This window comes from Suncus etruscus, chromosome 15, assembly GCF_024139225.1.
Source record: "Suncus etruscus isolate mSunEtr1 chromosome 15, mSunEtr1.pri.cur, whole genome shotgun sequence".
Classification (NCBI taxonomy): Eukaryota; Metazoa; Chordata; class Mammalia; order Eulipotyphla; family Soricidae; genus Suncus; species Suncus etruscus.
The window spans coordinates 63,849,351-63,867,322 of NC_064862.1; the positions used below are offsets into that span (position 1 = coordinate 63,849,351).

At 37.6% G+C, this 17,972-nt stretch overlaps 1 protein-coding gene across 2 annotated transcripts in view; it reads right to left on the reverse strand.

Moving 5' to 3' along the window:
* Nucleotides 1-17,282, reverse strand: part of LOC126031271 (transport and Golgi organization protein 1 homolog) — a 51,828-nt gene extending 34,546 nt beyond the window's left edge. For both annotated transcript variants that reach the window (XM_049789569.1, XM_049789567.1), the window contains exons 1-2: nt 17,085-17,282; nt 15,982-16,007 (exon numbers count right to left, since the gene is read on the reverse strand). The gene's annotated coding sequence lies outside the window, so the exon portion shown is untranslated. The remainder of the gene's footprint in view (nt 1-15,981; nt 16,008-17,084) is intronic.
* Between the last annotated feature and the right edge of the window lie 690 nt (nt 17,283-17,972).

Genomic DNA, 17,972 nt, shown 5'->3' on the forward strand with positions numbered 1-17,972 from the left:
TAGATGAGTCATAATAAAGAAAGACAGAATTCTAATCAGTACCTCATGAAGGCTAAGAGCAATTATTGGAAGGTGGAGGAAAACAGATTTTACATTTGTTTTTGTTTTTGTTTTGGGGCCATACCCAGTGGCACTCAGTAGTTACTCCTGGCTCTGTATTTAGAAATTGTTCCTGACAGGCTCAAGAGACCATCTGGGATGCTGGGATTTGAACTGCAGTCGGTTGCATGCAAGGAAAATGCCCTCACATTGTGCTATCTCTTTGGCCCCAGTTTTCACATTTCTTATTCTTTCTGCTTCCATGGTATCTGTGTGTATACAACCTTCAGCAGTCACAACTATGCTGTTAGACCTGGCTATTAGGAGCCATTCTAAATCCCAGTTCATCAACCCTCACAAAATTATGGCACATCAAAGGGTTATTCTAAACTGGGAAAGGGTTATACCTCTTCTGAGCTTCAAGCCCAATGACCCATGGGATATGTCTGAAAAAACATCTCTTGGGCACCTCAATTCTGTAGCTGTCCTAGCTCCCTTGGACTAATTAGTCACTAATGTTCTTTATATTTTATCAAATGGCATTACTATTCAAAAATGGCCTGCAGTCTAAGAATCAACCTTGATCACCTCCTTTCTCCAACACCCACATCTAACCAAGAGACCTTCTGCTTCATACTTTCTAAAAATCTTAAATATGCTGACACTCTATATGTTTCAGGAATCTTGATCAATCTACCTCTATATTGCACCTAGAATATTCTAAGACCCTCTAAGTGGTCTTCTTATTCTATTCTAACCTATTCTTACTTTATCCTAACATTTTAACACCTGTTCTCTGCAATCAAAGTGAAAAAAAGGTCAAACAATCTTTGATATTTATTTGGTCTTTCATGCTAATAATATAAATTTCATCTGGTCTTTCTCATCATGAAAACCTTTAATAGCTCACATTTGTTTTCCTGATAAGTTCTGACACTAAGCCAAGGAGCCCAAGGCTCACTATGATCTAGTCCCTGATCACCTTCCCATATCTTGTCCTCTGTTGCTCACCAAATCTTTGAGAATCAGTTAATGTAGTTTCAATGGTTCTCTAAATGCTACCTTTTTTTTTAACTCTATCTTTGTATTATTTCTGAATTTATAATATTCATTTCCTTCTTTCCTTTGTATTTTACAAGGTATTTTATAAGATATTACAAGGTAGAGAAAAGAGGGAAGGAGAGGTTGGGTTTCAAAGTCATTAGAAAGCTAATGACTATAATTTTAACTTCTATGATTGTGTGTTCAAGGTTATAATACTGGGTTGTTATAGCTTTATTCCAGGAAGTTTTCTGGCAGGGCAATTTTTTGTATGCTGCCTACCTGGGTTCAGTCCCGGGCATCCCAAAGAGTACTTGCAGCTGTCAGAAGTGATACCTGAATGTAGAGCCAGTAGTAAATCCTGAGTGCAGATGGATGTGGCTTCAAAGCCCAAAACAACCAAACAAATAAAAAACAACCAATATTTAAAACATGCTTGTCATGGAGGCAGGCTGGTCTGGAGGAATAGAACTGGTGATGAAATAAGTCCTGAAAAATTACATAATTAAAACTCACTTATCAATAGATTGGTAACTGTTTCAGTTTGAAAAACAACAAACAAAAAAACCCAACACATGGATGGAACTTGGAAGTTAGCATGTTAAATGAAGTAAGCCAGAAGAGGAAAAAAACACAGGATGGTGTCGCTTATATGTGGTATTTAGAATAACTGGTTGAGGGAATGCAATGGTTTAAGAAGGGGACCTATATTACAATTGATAACAAGCCTTTCACAATTGATAACAAACTTCATTATATATTATCATTAAAATGGAAGATGAATTAAAGTATTTAGCACCCTAATCTGGAAGATGCCATACCTCTCCTTTTACTGTACAGACACCTCTTCACTTGAGAAGCCTTATTTCTTGAATGTGTCTTGTTTTCCCCCAAATAGCTACTCTGCTTCTATCTCTCTTCTCTTGAAAATCTATTATGATGAAAAAATATGTGTGATGACATATAGAAATTTAGCATTCCAAGGAAGGGTGGGAATATTTTCTTGTGAAGAGTCTAACTTCATTTTAAATTGAGAACTATGGTTCATTGAAAATCCAGGGAGCAGGGGTCAGCTTCCAAGCTGTTTAAGTCAAGTGGTTCTCAGGCACAGCACAAGTCCAGAGTTAGGTTGACAGGACCTTAAGATCTTTGGCCATGTTGGGCTCCTGCCCACTCTGCTATTCTAGCCTCCTCCATCCACATCTTCACGAGAGTCAGCCAAGAGCTGCGAATCCATCCATAGAAGCTAATTCCTCTAAGGTGAAGGCTTTTATTTACACCTCCTTGTGCACATACCAGTGCAATATGACCAGTAACATATCCAGAAAATAACAGTTTTTTTGAAGGACTTTCATTGTTGAATTTCAATGGATCTCTTCAATATTGACATAGATTGTGCATATTAGAGAGAAAATCTCTGAATTCTATTTGGAGAGGGTAATTATCAGAAATCACCTGCCTGCTGTATATCATCTCTCCATACTCTTTACCTTGCTCTTTTAGTGCCAGGTCTCCAAGCTCTCATGCATTTTCAGGAGGTACAAGGAGATAATGTACCTTTTGCCCTCTACCACCAATTTCATCCCTGGGCTTTTTGTAGGAGCAGCAAGATCCCTTGTTTCCTAACTAAAAGCAACAAATTGGCAGCTTACTGGGACAGTTTTGAGTATTCAAGTGGTCATTGTGTGAATCTCTGGGTCTGCTGATTGATCTAAGTATTCTGTGAACTTTGTTAGTTTTGGCTATAAAGTTGTCATATTGTCGAATGGGTATGGGTCTTTTTTTTGAGTGTACTTGTGTGAATGTGTGTGTGCTCACAGATGGGAGTGGAAAAATTTCAGCTTATTTCATTCCTGAAAAGTATAACCTGCTTTTCTGCATAAGCAGAACAGAGGCCACACAGGCTTCAGGGTAAAAATCTTTCTCTGGAGAAGACCTTGCTTATATATGTGATCATTTATCTGATGTTAATCAGAGTGACAATGAGCTTGAGTGGTAGGGTTTGAAGCAATTGTTTTAGAATAAGAATTAACCCAGGGCCCGGGCGGTGGCGCTAGAGGTAAGGTGCCTGCCTTGCCTGCGCTAGCCTTGGACAGACCGCGGTTCGATCCCCTGGCGTCCCATATGGTCCACCAAGCCAGGAGCGACTTCTGAGCGCATAGCCAGGAGTAACCCCTGAACGTCACTGGGTGTGGCCCAAAAACAAAAAACAAAAAACAAAAAAAAAGAATTAACCCAGTAAGCTGAACCAAATCACCTTGCAGACATTTCAGTCTCATCTCTGTTTTTTTCCAGGCAACAGGACTCTGGAAGACTCATAGAATCTGGTACCTAATATTGCAACCTGCTGAAGACCTATCTGTGATGGCTGAAAGCATATCAGACATGAGTGTAAGGAAGACTTTTCTTTCAAGGAAAGGTCCTAAGGTTTATCAGCCAAATGACAGAACATTCTTTGGAGAACCACCCATCAGTGAGTTCTCAACCAAAGCCAAATCATGGCAGTGAGGGCTGATTTTTCCTCTTGTCATGACCTAATGGAGACAGAATTTAATTCTGTTGACCACACACCCTTGTGGCTACAATAACTGCCCCACATAGACATAGCCTGTCCCAGTCATGCAAAGAATACTGAGAGTTCATGGCTTCATAGAAACCAATCGTAGTCATATTTCTTCCCATATCCTTAATTATGCCTATTAATGGGCTGAGTGAAGGATCTCATCATGAGAACCCAGAGATTGTCAGCCCAAAAGGTTTAAGATCAAGTGGACTGGAGTGATAGTAGTTTGGGGACTTGCCTTGCATATGTCCAACTCAGGTTTGATCTCCAGCTCTACATAGAGTCCCCGAGTCCTGCCAGAAGGTATCCCTGAACGCAGTCAGAAGTAACATCTGAATCCTCCCAGGTGGGGCCCCAAATCAAGAACAAAAATAAAGAGCTAAAACACTGAGCCAGAGACATAAATGTAAGAATTTTATTATTCAAGACAAGTGTGATGAGAAGTCAACCATTCAAATTCATCTTTGGCAAAATCCGGAGACATGTTTCAGTCATTTTCATTGTTCTTGGAATAAAAGAAATAAAGCATAGTTTAGTGTGAGCTCATGTTTCCTATTTGCATTTGAATTTTTATAATGTATCTGGAGACCCTGAAGTACATTTAATATGTGGCTTTGATCTGTGATGAAAGCAATTTCTTCACAGCTCGCATATAAATATATGATGGTTTCAGTTAACCTTTATTTACTATCTTGTATGATCTAAATTTATTTTCTTAAATAATACCATTTCAAAAACCAAGAGAGCAAACCCCCTGGGAATGAAGGGTTCTATCATTAGATTTATTTCATATATTTTCATGAACAAGTTTGGATGATCTGTTCAGAGAGATTTTCTTTCAAACAAAAATGCTGGAGTGCTCCGGATGTCCCAATCATTTACAAAGATCCTGCTCTTTGGCACTAACCATGTACTCACACAGTGACATCAGCTGATAAAGAGGTGCTACAGAGAGAAAGGGTTGAGATATGTGACTGAAGTGATATCTAAGTATGGATACTGATTGAGGAGTTAGAAGACCTGAAAGGGCAGAAAAGAGGAGCCCCTGATAACTTCAAATTGCCTTTAGGTTGAAGAGCTAGATTGACAATTTGTTATTGTGTCTCCAACTTTAATTCTAGAGTCATATTATCACAATGAACTGAGCCCTAAAATACTTTTAGAAAAAATAAATTAATAGACTCAACGTAAATGATATTCTTTCACAACTCAGAGTCTACAGATTACAATACTAATAACCTATTTAAAACAAATTTTTGTAAAAAAATTTTGGGGAGTTTGTGCCACACTGGCAGCATTATGGCGTTAGTTCTAGCTCTATGTTCAGACATTGCTCCGGGTAGGGTAGGAGAACCATACGGGATGCCAGAGATTGAACCTGGTGTATCCCTGGTTGGCAGTAGGCAAGGCAAAATGTCCTACTGCTGTGCTATCACTATGACCTCCAAATTTTTAATATTTTAAATTGACTTTCATTGATTTTTTGATTAAAATTTCAATTTTTTTTCTAGAAACAGTCCAAATGGGTTTTTATTTTTATTTTTTTTTCCAATCTGTATTTCTTTTTTTTCTTTTTTTTTAAATTTATTTAAACACCTTAATTACATACATGATTGTGTTTGGGTTTCAGTCATGTAAAGAACACCACCCATCACCAGTGCAACATTCCCATCACCAATGTCCCAAGTTTCCCTTCGCCCCACCCGACCCCCGCCTGTACTCTAGACAGGCTCTACATTTTCCTCATACATTCTCATTATTAGGACAGTTCAAAATGTAGTTATTTCCCTAACTAAACTCATCACTCTTTGTGGTGAGCTTCCTGAGGTGAGCTGGAACTTCCAGCTCTTTTCTCTTTTGTGTCTGAAAATTATTATTACAAGGGTGTCTTTCATTTTTCTTAAAACCCATAGATGAGTGAGACCATTCTGCGTTTTTTTCTCTCTCTGACTTATTTCACTCAGCATAATAGATTCCGTGTACATCCATGTATAGGAAAATTTCATGACTTCATCTCTCCTGACAGCTGCATAATATTCCATTGTGTATATGTACCACAGTTTCTTTAGCCACTCATCTGTTGAAGGGCATCTTGGTTGTTTCCAGAGTCTTGCTATGGTAAATAGTGCTGCAATGAATATAGGTGTAAGGAAGGGGTTTTTGTATTGTATTTTTGTGTTCCTAGGGTATATTCCTAGGAGTGGTATAGCTGGATTGTATGGGAGCTCGATTTCCAGTTTTTGGAGGAATCTCCATATCGCTTTCCATAAAGGTTGAACTAGACAGCATTCCCACCAGCAGTGGATAAGAGTTCCTTTCTCTCCACATCCCCGCCAACACTGTTTATTCTCATTCTTTGTGATGTGTGCCATTCTCTGGGGTGTGAGGTGGTATCTCATCGTTGTTTTGATTTGCATCTCCCTGATGATTAGTGATGTGGAACATTTTTTCATGTGTCTTTTGGCCATGCGTATTTCTTCTTTGTCAAAGTGTCTGTTCATTTCTTCTCCCCATTTTTTGATGGGGTTAGATGTTTTTTTCTTGTAAAGTTCTGTCAGTGCCTTGTATATTTTGGAGATGAGCCCCTTATCTGATGGGTATTGGGTGAATAGTTTCTCCCACTCAGTGGAGGGCTCTAGTATACTGGGCACTATTTCCTTTGAGGTGCAGAAGCTTCTCAGCTTAATATATTCCCATCTGTTAATCTCTGCTTTCACTTGCTTGGAGAGTGCAGTTTCCTCCTTGAAGATGCCTGTAATGTCCTGGAGTGTTTTGCCTATGTGCTGTTCTATATACCTTATGGTTTTGGGGCTGATATCGAGGTCTTTAATCCATTTGGATTTTACCTTCATACATGATGTTAGCTGGGGGTCTAAGTTCAATTTTTTGCAAGTGGCTATCCAATTGGGCCAACACCACTTGTTGAAGAGGCTTTCCCTGCTCCATTTAAGATTTCCTGCTCCTTTATCAAAAATTAGGTGGTTGTATGTCTGGGGAATATTTTCTGAGTATTCAAGCCTATTCCACTGATCTGAGGACGTGTCCTTATTCCAATACCATGCTGTTTTGATAACTGTTTCTTTGTAGTACAGTTTAAAGTTGGGGAAAGTAATTCCTCCCATATTCTTTTTCCCAATGATTGCTTTAGCTATTCGAGGGTGTTTATTGTTCCAAATGAATTTCAAAAGTGTCTGATCCACTTCTTTGAAGAATGTCATGGGTATCTTTAGAGGGATGGCATTAAATCTGTATAATGCCTTGGGGAGTATTGCCATTTTGATGATGTTAATCCTGCCAATCCATGAGCAGGGTATGCGTTTCCATTTCCGTGTGTCCTCTCTTATTTCTTGGAGCAGAGTTTTATAGTTTTTTGTATAGGTCCTTCACATATTTAGTCAAGTTGATTCCAAGATATTTGAGTTTGTGTGGCACTATTGTGAATGGGGTTGTTTTCTTAATGTCCATTTCTTCCTTATTAATAATGGTGTATAGAAAGGCCATTGATTTTTGTGTGTTAATTTTGTAGCCTGCCACCTTGCTATATGAGTCTATTGTTTCTAGAAGCTTTTCCGAAGAGACTTTAGGGTTTTCTAAGTAGAGTATCATGTCATCTGCAAACAGTGAGAGCTTGACTTCTTCCTTTCCTATCTGGATTCTCTTGATATCCTTTTCTTGCCTAATCGCTATAGCAAGTACTTCCAGTGCTATGTTGAATAGGAGTGGTGAGAGAGGACAGCCTTGTCTTGTGCCAGAATTTAGAGGGAAGGCTTTTAGTTTTTCTCCATTGAGGATAATATTTGCCACTGGCTTGTGGTAGATGGCCTTCACTATATTGAGAAAGGTTCCCTCCATTCCCATCTTGCTGAGAGTTTTGATCAAGAATGGGTGTTGGACCTTATCAAATGCTTTCTCTGCATCTATTGATATGATCATGTGGTTTTTCTTTTTCTTGTTATTGATGTTGTGTATTATGTTGATAGATTTACGGATGTTAAACCAGCCTTGCATTCCTGGGATGAAACCTACTTGATCGTAGTGGATGATCTTTTTAATGAGGCATTGAATCCTATTTGCCATGATTTTGTTGAGGATCTTTGCATCTGCATTCATCAGTGATATTGGTCTGTAATTTTCTTTTTTGGTAGCGTCTCTGTCTGGTTTAGGTATCAAGGTGATGTTGGCTTCATAAAAGCTATTTGGAAGTGTTTCTGTTTGTTCAATTTCATGGAAGAGTCTTGCCAAGATTGGCAGTAGTTCCTCTTGGAAAGTTTGATAGAATTCATTAGTGAATCCATCTGGACCTGGGCTTTTGTTTTTCGGCAGACATTTGATTACTGTTTTAATTTCATCAATGGTGATGGGGGTGTTTAGATATGCTACATCTTCTTCCTTCAACCGTGGAAGATTATAAGAGTCCAAGAATTTATCCATTTCTTCCAGGTTCTCATTTTTAGTGCCATAGAGTTTTTCAAAGTAGTTTCTGATTACCCTTTGAATCTCTGTCATATCAATAGTGATCTCTTCTTTTTCATTCCTGATACGAGTTATCAAGTTTCTCTCTCTCTCTTTCTTTGTTAGGTTTGCCAGTGATCTATCAATCTTGTTTATTTTTTCAAAGAACCAACTTCTGCTTTCGTTGATCTTTCAGATTGTTTTTTGAGTTTCCACTTCGTTGATTTCTGCTCTCAGCTTTGTTATTTCCTTCTGTCTTCCTATTTTTGGGTCCTTTTGTTGAGCATTTTCTAGTTCTATTAGCTGTGTCATTAAGCTACTCAGGTAAGCTCCTTCTTCCTTCCTGATGTGTGCTTGCAAAGCTATAAATTTTCCTCTCAGTACTGCTTTTGCTGTGTCCCATAAGTTCTGATAGTTTGTGTCTTTATTGTCATTTGTTTCCAGGAACCTTTTTATTTCCTCCTTGATTTCATCTCGGACCCACTGGTTATTGAGCATGAGGCTGTTTAACTTCCAGGTGTTAAAGTGTTTCTTCTGAGTCCCTTTGGAGTTCACAAATAATTTCAGAGCCTTGTGGTCAGCGAAGGTAGTCTTCAAAATTTCTATCCTCTTGATCTTATGGAGGTATGTTTTATGTGCCAGCATGTAGTCTAGCCTGGAGATTAAATTAAATTAAAAAATAATTTTCTTATTTTAAAAATTTAACAATACATTTAAAATCACAATAGGAAATTAAGGGAACAATGGAATTTTGATGAGGATTACTGTATAATATATTATGTGTCAAGGACAGTCCTCTTAGGGACCTTATACATCATTGCTTTCCAAGACCAAGTTATGAGTGCACAGAGGAAGTCTTCCAATTATGTTGAATCAATTCAACACATACTAAGTCATTCCTCCTTTATTCCACAACTACTTGTTCTATCCTCTGACAGTCACATATTTCTTGTTTTCAGGAGTCCATTCGTGGTACAACAGGTATTCTGCTATCAATTAATTATCACTCAAACTCTTGATCCCTTAATATATCTACACTATTATATATTTCAACCTTGATTTTATGGTGGTGTCAGACACTATGAAACTCCTTCCAGAGCCAAAGTTTCTCCCCCAAATTGCAGCTAATGCCTGGAAATAGTCAGGAACTTTAGACTCCCATGACCTCTCTTTAAAGAAATAAGGGCCTGGCAATTCTTAAGATATATTTGTGGGCCGGAGAGATAGCATGGAGGTAAGGCGTTTGCCTTTCATGCAGGAGGTCATCGGTTCGAATCCCGGCGCCCCATATGGTCCCCTGTGCCTGCCAGGAGCAATTTCTGAGCCTGGAGCCAGGAATAACCCCTGAGCACTGCCAGGTGTGACCCAAAAACCAAAAAAAAAAAAAGATATATTTGTGTATATAGCATCAAAACATTTACTCATGACTGATAACACACTTGTCTTCTAGATGAAGTTGCAAACTTCTCATGAAGGACTGTGGCTCAGAGTAAGAACAACCACCTGCCATTGTGATTACCTCAGTTCCCTTCTTTCTCACAAATTCTTCATTTTCCTAGAGGATTTATATGTTTCTTCATGATTGATTTTATTTGGGAATATAAAACCTGTGGTGCTCAGAACTTATTCCTGGCCCTGTGCTCAGGGATCACCTCTGACAGTTCTTGAGGAAGCAGATGTGGTTTCAAAGATCAAATCTGGGTGGTGGCATACAAAGCAAGTGCCCCACTCACTGTGCTTTCTCTCTAGCCCTCTCTTTTTTAGCTTCTAACAACACATCATCAGTATTCCTCAACATGTACACTTCTCTCTAGTATAAAGAATACCTCAAGTCCTTGGGTTTGTTTGGGCTTCAACCCTCACAAAAATGGCATCTTTATTTTTGCTCTTTCACCTAATAAAATAGATATACTTATGTAACATCCCACTTTCCCTGTCATCAGGAGATATGTTATCCAACTAAATTAGGTGTTAAGGCATCACCAAAGGACTTCCCAAGACAGGTGAGACATTTGATAATCTCACTATCAGTAAATTCTTTCCAGCCATTTCCATCTTGTTAGAAGACTGTGCACTAGTACTTACCCTTCTGGTTAGAACTAGAAGAAAGTTGTGGTTCCAGAGAGTCGATGCAATCTGAACAGAGGGACTGATTGGAGTTGTTATTGTTTGAGCCATGGTCCATGGAGTATGGCATGTTGGTGGGCTCCTCCTGCAGAATTGGTGCTGCTGCTTCAGGATGATTGTTCTGTGTACCAAAAGTGAAGGAAAATAGATATTGCAAATAAACCAGTGAAGCAAAAGGCAAAACCCAGTAAAATAGGTGTGAGCACCTGTAACCATATCATCTACCAGAGCAAGAAAAACCTATCACCAGCGAAAGAGTCCTTCTTATGGTCCATGCCTGCATCTGTGGGTTGCAGGAAGTCTGATAAAAGACACCATCACTACCTATCAAGACCATCTCTATGAATATAAACCCAGAGTCCTTTGCTTGAATAGCGCTAGGGGTATTGTCAGCCAATTACATGCTTGTTGCCCTGAATCACTTTATCCAGATGTTTGCAGCCTCCTCTTTGAATGCCCTCCACCTCATGTATGGAATTAATCATTAAGAACAGAATCAGAGAATACGTTTTTGAAGCAAGAATTCACATTTTAAAAATTATTTACTTAAACAAAATAGTAAGAATATTGTTTATAGTACAGTTACTTTTTTGAACTACAAATTAAAACACTATTTATTTATTTACTTGTTTATTTTGGTTTTGGGTCACACACAGCAGCACTCAGGGATTATTCTTGGCTCTAAGCTCAGAAATCGCCCTGGTGAACCATATGGCATGCCGGGATTTGGGATTTGAACCACAGTCCTTCAGCATGGAAGGCAAATGCCCTACCTCCATTTTATCTCTCTGGCCCCTACAAATGTAATCATGATTAAGTTTCAATTATATGTACATTCACCTCTCCCAGTAGACAATTCAGAGCTGCTTCTCAACTAGGACTGCCTGCAGCAATGACACATGATCATCATCCTTCCACCTTTAACTAGGGAGGCCTCTATGCTGTTGCCTTTGGCAGACAAATAATACTTAGGATGTGGGGATTTTCTGAGGAGTAGTGTTTTCTGAGAGGAGATTCCCTAGACAGTTTGGTGAGGCCAGTTATATATCCTCTAATAAACAGGTCTTTCCAGACATGTGAGCACACATCTGTTTTGATGCCAGGAATAAAGTCCTGACATTACATTAATGTAATGTATCAGATGGATCTGCATCAGAGTAAAGATGCTTAGAACACAAACCCAACTTGCAAATACCTCTGAAGGATTCCTTTGATGGTTGTGTAGTCAATGACTTTCACTTTTTACTGTTTTTTATGCTACATATAGTATGTTTATAAAAATGTCATTTATTATTTTATATAATCAACTTTAATGTGCAGTACCAGTGATATTCACTCTCTGGAGTATTATCCCTGTGCCTCTACACAAAATGTTCTTTCTCAGATTACACTGCTTCTCATTCCCATATGGCCAATTGCTAGGGTGAGAGGAGGTCTGCAACCTTCATTGCTGAACATGTAAGAATCATTTGACATGATGGCTGAGACCTGGAAACCTTGGAGAATCCTTGCAATTCCGTTTTCTTCACAGGTGCCACTCAGAGGTCCATGGGAGTTACTTCCTTGCTTACTTTCAGACATGCTTGTGGCACTATGTGTTACTAAGAACTGAACAGAGCATTGAATATGCTAAGCCTGGGGAACCTGACACTATCTCCCTGCATCTTGTATCATCTTATAAGTACAATCAATCGCACAATAAATTTATGTCACCTAATGCAAAAGACAGAGAGTTGACAGGAATTTTTCAGTGAATGCAGCCACATTTCCAAAAGAGGTCATAGTTATGGGTCCTAGGAGTCAAAAATATTTGCAGTATCTACCTTGCCCTTTGCTGAGTCCTTAAGTCATGTGTCACTGCCATCACATCCAGCAATTTCTGTAGATCCTGACTCAGAGAATAATAAGGGAAGTAAGAAACATTTACTAGTTTGCATAACCATAAAGAGAAAAGAATCCCTCCCGTGTTGAAATTATTACTGAATTATCAATGGTATACCTGCCACATCATCTCAAAGAATCACCGTCAGATACTTTAGAGTGTCAATCTGTGTTAAAAAACTCAGAACACACAGAAAGAAAGCAGAAGAAACCAATGGATCCAAATTGACATTAATTGTGTCACAATCAGAATATATGGGAGTTCATGATTTTGAATGAAAGGGGTTCAATATTGAGGATTTACTATAGCATCACTGACAAAATTAAAATGAAAAAAACAAAAACAAAAACAAAACAAGAATCAAGGATAAAAGCACCAGAGACAGAAAATGTCTTGAGTTTGCTTTTGCTTCTCTCACTTAATCATACAGCAAAAAATTTCTGCAGTAGCTCATGACTATATGGTGAGGTGTTGAGATTATCAAAGTGCTCAGAGTCCATTCTCCATTCCCCTAAACAGTTCAGAGTTTAGGGAATATAAAATGTCAGAGAGGACATGTCCCAGGCTATGGAAGGCTTAGGAATAGTACAAAAGCTGAGTGATAAGGAATGACAAACTTTGTTCTTGTTTTTCGAGTGGAATGAGTGTACCAACTTTCTGAAAATCCAACAAAAAACATGAAGCTGTCACACATGAAGTTGACAAAAGAGGAATCTCAAGATTTCTAAATGAATCGTTCACAGGTAGACCCACTGAGAATTTTTCTTTCAAGTGTGGATGGCTGGACAAATAAAATTCTGAAAAATATCTCACCATTAGGCCCACTGAGTTTTTCACTCAGTGTGGATGACTGGATGAGACATCTCTTAATGAAACTGACACTCTGCATGCTTTATTACAAACATTTAATTTACCTATAGATGAATAGATGAATGATGTATTTTGTGTGTATAGAGTAAAATTTTTACTTCCTAACATAAGTATTTTACAGGTAAATATAGTCTTGAATAAATTTCTCTTTAACTGGAAAACTCAGTGCCAAAAACACACTTATAAACCACATTTTTAGCTGCATTCATTTTGACATAGACTTTCTCCTTCAATCTGTCCCTTCAACAATAAAAACTCTCCCCTTAGAAATAGGATGTATGATAGAGAAACTCAGCTCCTTACAAATTCCCTAATTATATTTCAGGCTAGCCTAACAGAAACTGCCTTGAGATATTAAATTTGACCCCCTCCTTATTAACTCTTACTTAATATGTCTATTCATCAGGTCTGCATACCATCAAAGCTAGTTGAATCGTTTTATAAATCAAACAATGTATACGGATAATGTTTCTGTTCATTAGAAGATATCTGTGCTTTGCAAATGTGAGTATTCTCTTCATACCATAGAAAAACTGACTTCTAAAGTACCCTATTTATACCCCTAATCCTTCACATTAAAATATTAAACACGCTGTTCTTACACATACATTGTGTGGTCTCTCATTTACTTCATATTCCACCACACATGCATCCAATCAGAAAAATTCCCTAATGCAACCTGACCAAAGCTAGTCATGGCCTGAGGACAGAATGGAGAGGGAACGTCAGGAGGGAGACCAGTCTAACATTTGGATGCACTTTCCTCTGAGAAGTCAATGAACTCTTAAACAGACCCTCCACTGGAAGGACGTTGAATCATTTTTGAACACATGTCTTAGAATGAAAATTGAATTTGGAATTGGATAGCTGAATGAGTCTTAGTGATACCACAGCTTTGGCTGGGTCCCTGGAAAGATAGTGGGTAAGATACAGGTATAATTGGAACGACACTTGCCTTTGGAGGGATTGGACCTGAAGTGAATGGTGACAGTAGAAAACTAATTTCAATGGATCAGTACCACTAGCACCTCAGACCACCTACCTGAAATAAACTTGGGCAACAAAATTCAACATTTTCCAAAATATCTTTGACAATGCAAATCTTGGCATGAAATTAAAAAATAAACTGACATGAGTTTAAATAATGCAATGTGATTGAACTAAAAAAATAAAAGCAATGAAATGAATCTTAATGAGCCTTTGAAGAGAGAATTAATACATAAAGCAACTTCTCATGACCCAGAACCAAGATAGAGAGCAACTAGCTAGGACAGAAAGAAAAATGGCAGGATTTAAAATCAGGAAAGCTATAAGTTTTATTGAATGATCTGATAAAAAATTATATCTAGAAAGTTAAGCAAATGTAGGCATAGTTGTGCTAGGTCATTCATTCATTCATTCAACAGTATTCCTAAGAACTTACGTAAGCATGTCTGCATCTTGAGTATTTTCTAAATTTTGGTGCTGATCTTGAATGTTCTCCTTTTTGCTTGAGTTTTCAAGCTCCAGATTCTGGATTTTGGAGTCATTTATGGCCAAATCTCTTTCTAGAAGCATTTTCTTTTCTGAAAAGGAAGCATTTTCTTAGTGTATCCACTCATTGGTTAAGGTGGGAGATCAAATCACAAATCCATTTTTTTCCCAAGAGCAACTCAGCTCATATTTTAATATTTCATTTCCTCCCAATCTTCAATCTACCTTCCATCAGATATCTCCGAGCTCTTAGGTATCTCAGTTCAGCATTTTCTTTAATATCCAGCTATGAGATTGTTAAGAGGAAAGACACAATGTCAAATATCTGCCTCTGCTGTCAACACTCCATGTTAATCAATGGTTCAGATTTGGCTCAGAAAAATTTAACACAATAACAATTTAGTGAAAAACATTTTAGTGAAAAACAATTTTAGTGAAAAACATCCTAAATATAATTTGTTTTTATCCACATATGTCTTTCTTACTGGGTAATGGGACAAATGACTACATGCCAAAGGAAATGTAAGGAAGTCGAAAGGGCTAATCTTGATAGTAACTCAATGGAATTTCATAATCAAAGTTTTACATATATATATATATATATATATATATATATATATATATATATACAATAATACTGTCCTGAAATTAACCTGGGAAATCCTTTTCAGCATTACAAAGGCAGAGACTCTGGAATTATGTTTGATGTCTTCATTTCTCATAAGTTCACTGGGTTATTCTACTTCTTTTAGAGGACCACACAGAGGATGGTCAAAAGTAACATGGTTATCAAAACAAAATATACTTTCTGTGCTTAGATTGAAAAGTTATTACCATATGAACTGAAGCAATACCAGCCAGTATAAAAGTTCAAGGAGCTTTTAGATGACCACATTCTACCAGGGTGGATAGCATGAGAAAATGGGAATTTCAATTTATCTAATGCACCAAAATCCTGAAAGCCCACTTACGACAAAGCTTAGCTGTCACATTATGACCATGCTCTTCCATTTGGTTTGTACAGTATGTCTGGCAATCCAGACCTCATTGTTTCTCTCACAAGTCAATGATATCCTTAATAAAAGATAAAATTGATCCTAAATGTTCATTGTTCTACTTCTTTGTTTCGAGTATCATTAGAGTAGCATCCAAGTAAAGAATGCAGTTTTATCTTTACTTTATGATACTACTATAATAGCATCGGAATTTTTAATAGTACTTTTAAAATCTTTACTTCAGATTCCTTAAGCTTAAAGTAATGGAAATGTTAAGAATTGGTATTCTATAACCATTTCTTCAGTATATATGTACATATATGTATTTGAAAAAAGATATAAATGTGTACTTTTGTACACATATATTTACACAAATTACACATAAGATAATTTAAATGATGCTCACTTTGAAGTATACTATTTATAGGCTATATGAAAGAGTACAGTAGCATCAAAGAAGACTATAATCATAATGGCACCACCTAAAGTGGAAGTCATTGAAAGGGAATCATGGCGAAGAATTGAAAGGACAATATTACCTGGTGTCTCACAGTGGTAAGTCGTTCTGAAATCAATTGAAAAATTAAATGTTTGTTATTTCATGTCAACAGGCTACAAGAAAATAATACTTGACTATGACTACTGGTAAAAGTCAACAGTTGTGATAATCCCATCTATTAGAAACAGGGTTGTATTATCTGGTTTCTAGAAGTATCATTAACATTTTAGCTTTACTGTTTTGCTTGTTTCAATTAGTGGCACTATATATCTGAAAGAACAATGCTGAGGACCTCTCAAGCAGTGTTCAGGAGCCCTCGTCGCCAAAAAGAAAACATGGATGAAATATTTCTTGACCCTTGTGGTAGCTAGGTTACCAAGAGGTGGTATTTTTCTGGAGGTATAGGAGCATTCAGGACCACACAATACAAAACTTGGGATCTCAAAGGCTGCTTATGCCTATACTCGGGAACACATGGTGCCAGGAATCTGTTCCTGGTAAACTGTGTGCTAGGTATGTGCCCTAACTAATATAATATCTTCTAAACCCAAGAACATATTGTTTAATGAGATTATGTCTGAAAATATTTTACTTTCTTTTTTGTGAATGAACAAATATTTCTTTTCAATAGGGAGAATGCGTCAAATGTATATGTATTCATAGATATCACAGACATTCTGCACGTAAGCTATTTCAAGCAACCTGTAGAAAAGGAAAATGAATATAGCCAAAAATGTGGATTTAAAATATTTAAAATTTAATCTCCCCTATCTCACTTCATCCAGATCCCTGATAGAACATCAAGCCCCTCTCCATTTGAGTCCTTTATAATGCAACTCAAACGACTAGTACTTCCATGAGTTCAGTAGTCAGATGTCTCCAGTTGAATTAAAAGCTACATCAGGGGCCGGAGAGATAGCATGGAGGTAAGGCGTTTACCTTTCATGCAGAAGGTCATTGGTTCGAATCCCAGCATCCCATATGGTCCCCCGTGCCTGCCAGGAGCAATTTCTGAGCACGGAGCCAGGAAAAACCCCTGAGCACTGCTGGGTGTGACCCAAAAACCACAAAAAAAAAAAAAAAAAAAAAGCTACATCAAAATTAGCAATAAAACTATCACAGGAATAACTTGACCATACTTACCATCACAATCTTCTAGAATTATCTAGTGTAGAAAGAAACAAAATTTAATTTAGAATTATTACATATAGCTGAAAATGTTAGTTTATGATAAACCAGGGAAAATAGTCATTCAATTAAAGAAAATTATAATATGAACATGTGTTTCCAGACACTGAGGGATACTTTTCAATCACCCTTGAAAGTCTGAAACCGTAAGGTGTACCACAAATCAAGAATTTTTCCCCAGTATGTATAAGTATGTATAAAATACATTTGAATAAAAGACATGTCCATTACACATAAATCTACCTTCAAATAGCTGGTTCAAACTGTACTTAGGTCTTTAACATACTTACAGGAGGGGAACTTCGCCACATGACAAAAACAAGTGTCCAAAGCCCCACAAAGGCACTACCGATTGCCAATGTCCACAAATTCTAAAATTTGAAAAATTAAGATTCAGAAAAAGTAATGCAGAATAGAGAAAAACTGAAATAATTGAGACGATAAACTTCAAGCACATTTAATAGCTGTTTTGTTGTTCTGTATTGATTGGGTAGGGTGGGTTTAGGATACTGGAGCTATGCTTAGGACCTACTCATGGCATCAGCTGGGTACAAGGAAAGCTATACTTGCTCTTCATCCCTCCCAGAAACACATTTCCAATACATTTAACGCAAAAAACACTCTTTAGAAACTTAAAATCAAGCTTTAAAGTGAACACACCTTTAAATCTCTTTTGGTGAGGAGGAGAAAAAGTAATGAAAAGCACCAAGGTGTCTCCAATATCAATCACTTGCCTGACATGTACAAGTCCCTGGTTCAACTCCCAGCTCTGCAAACCTCCCACCCCCCAGCACTGCCCTGTGTGACTGTGTGACTGGGCCATGGCCAGAATGACCCTCAGAA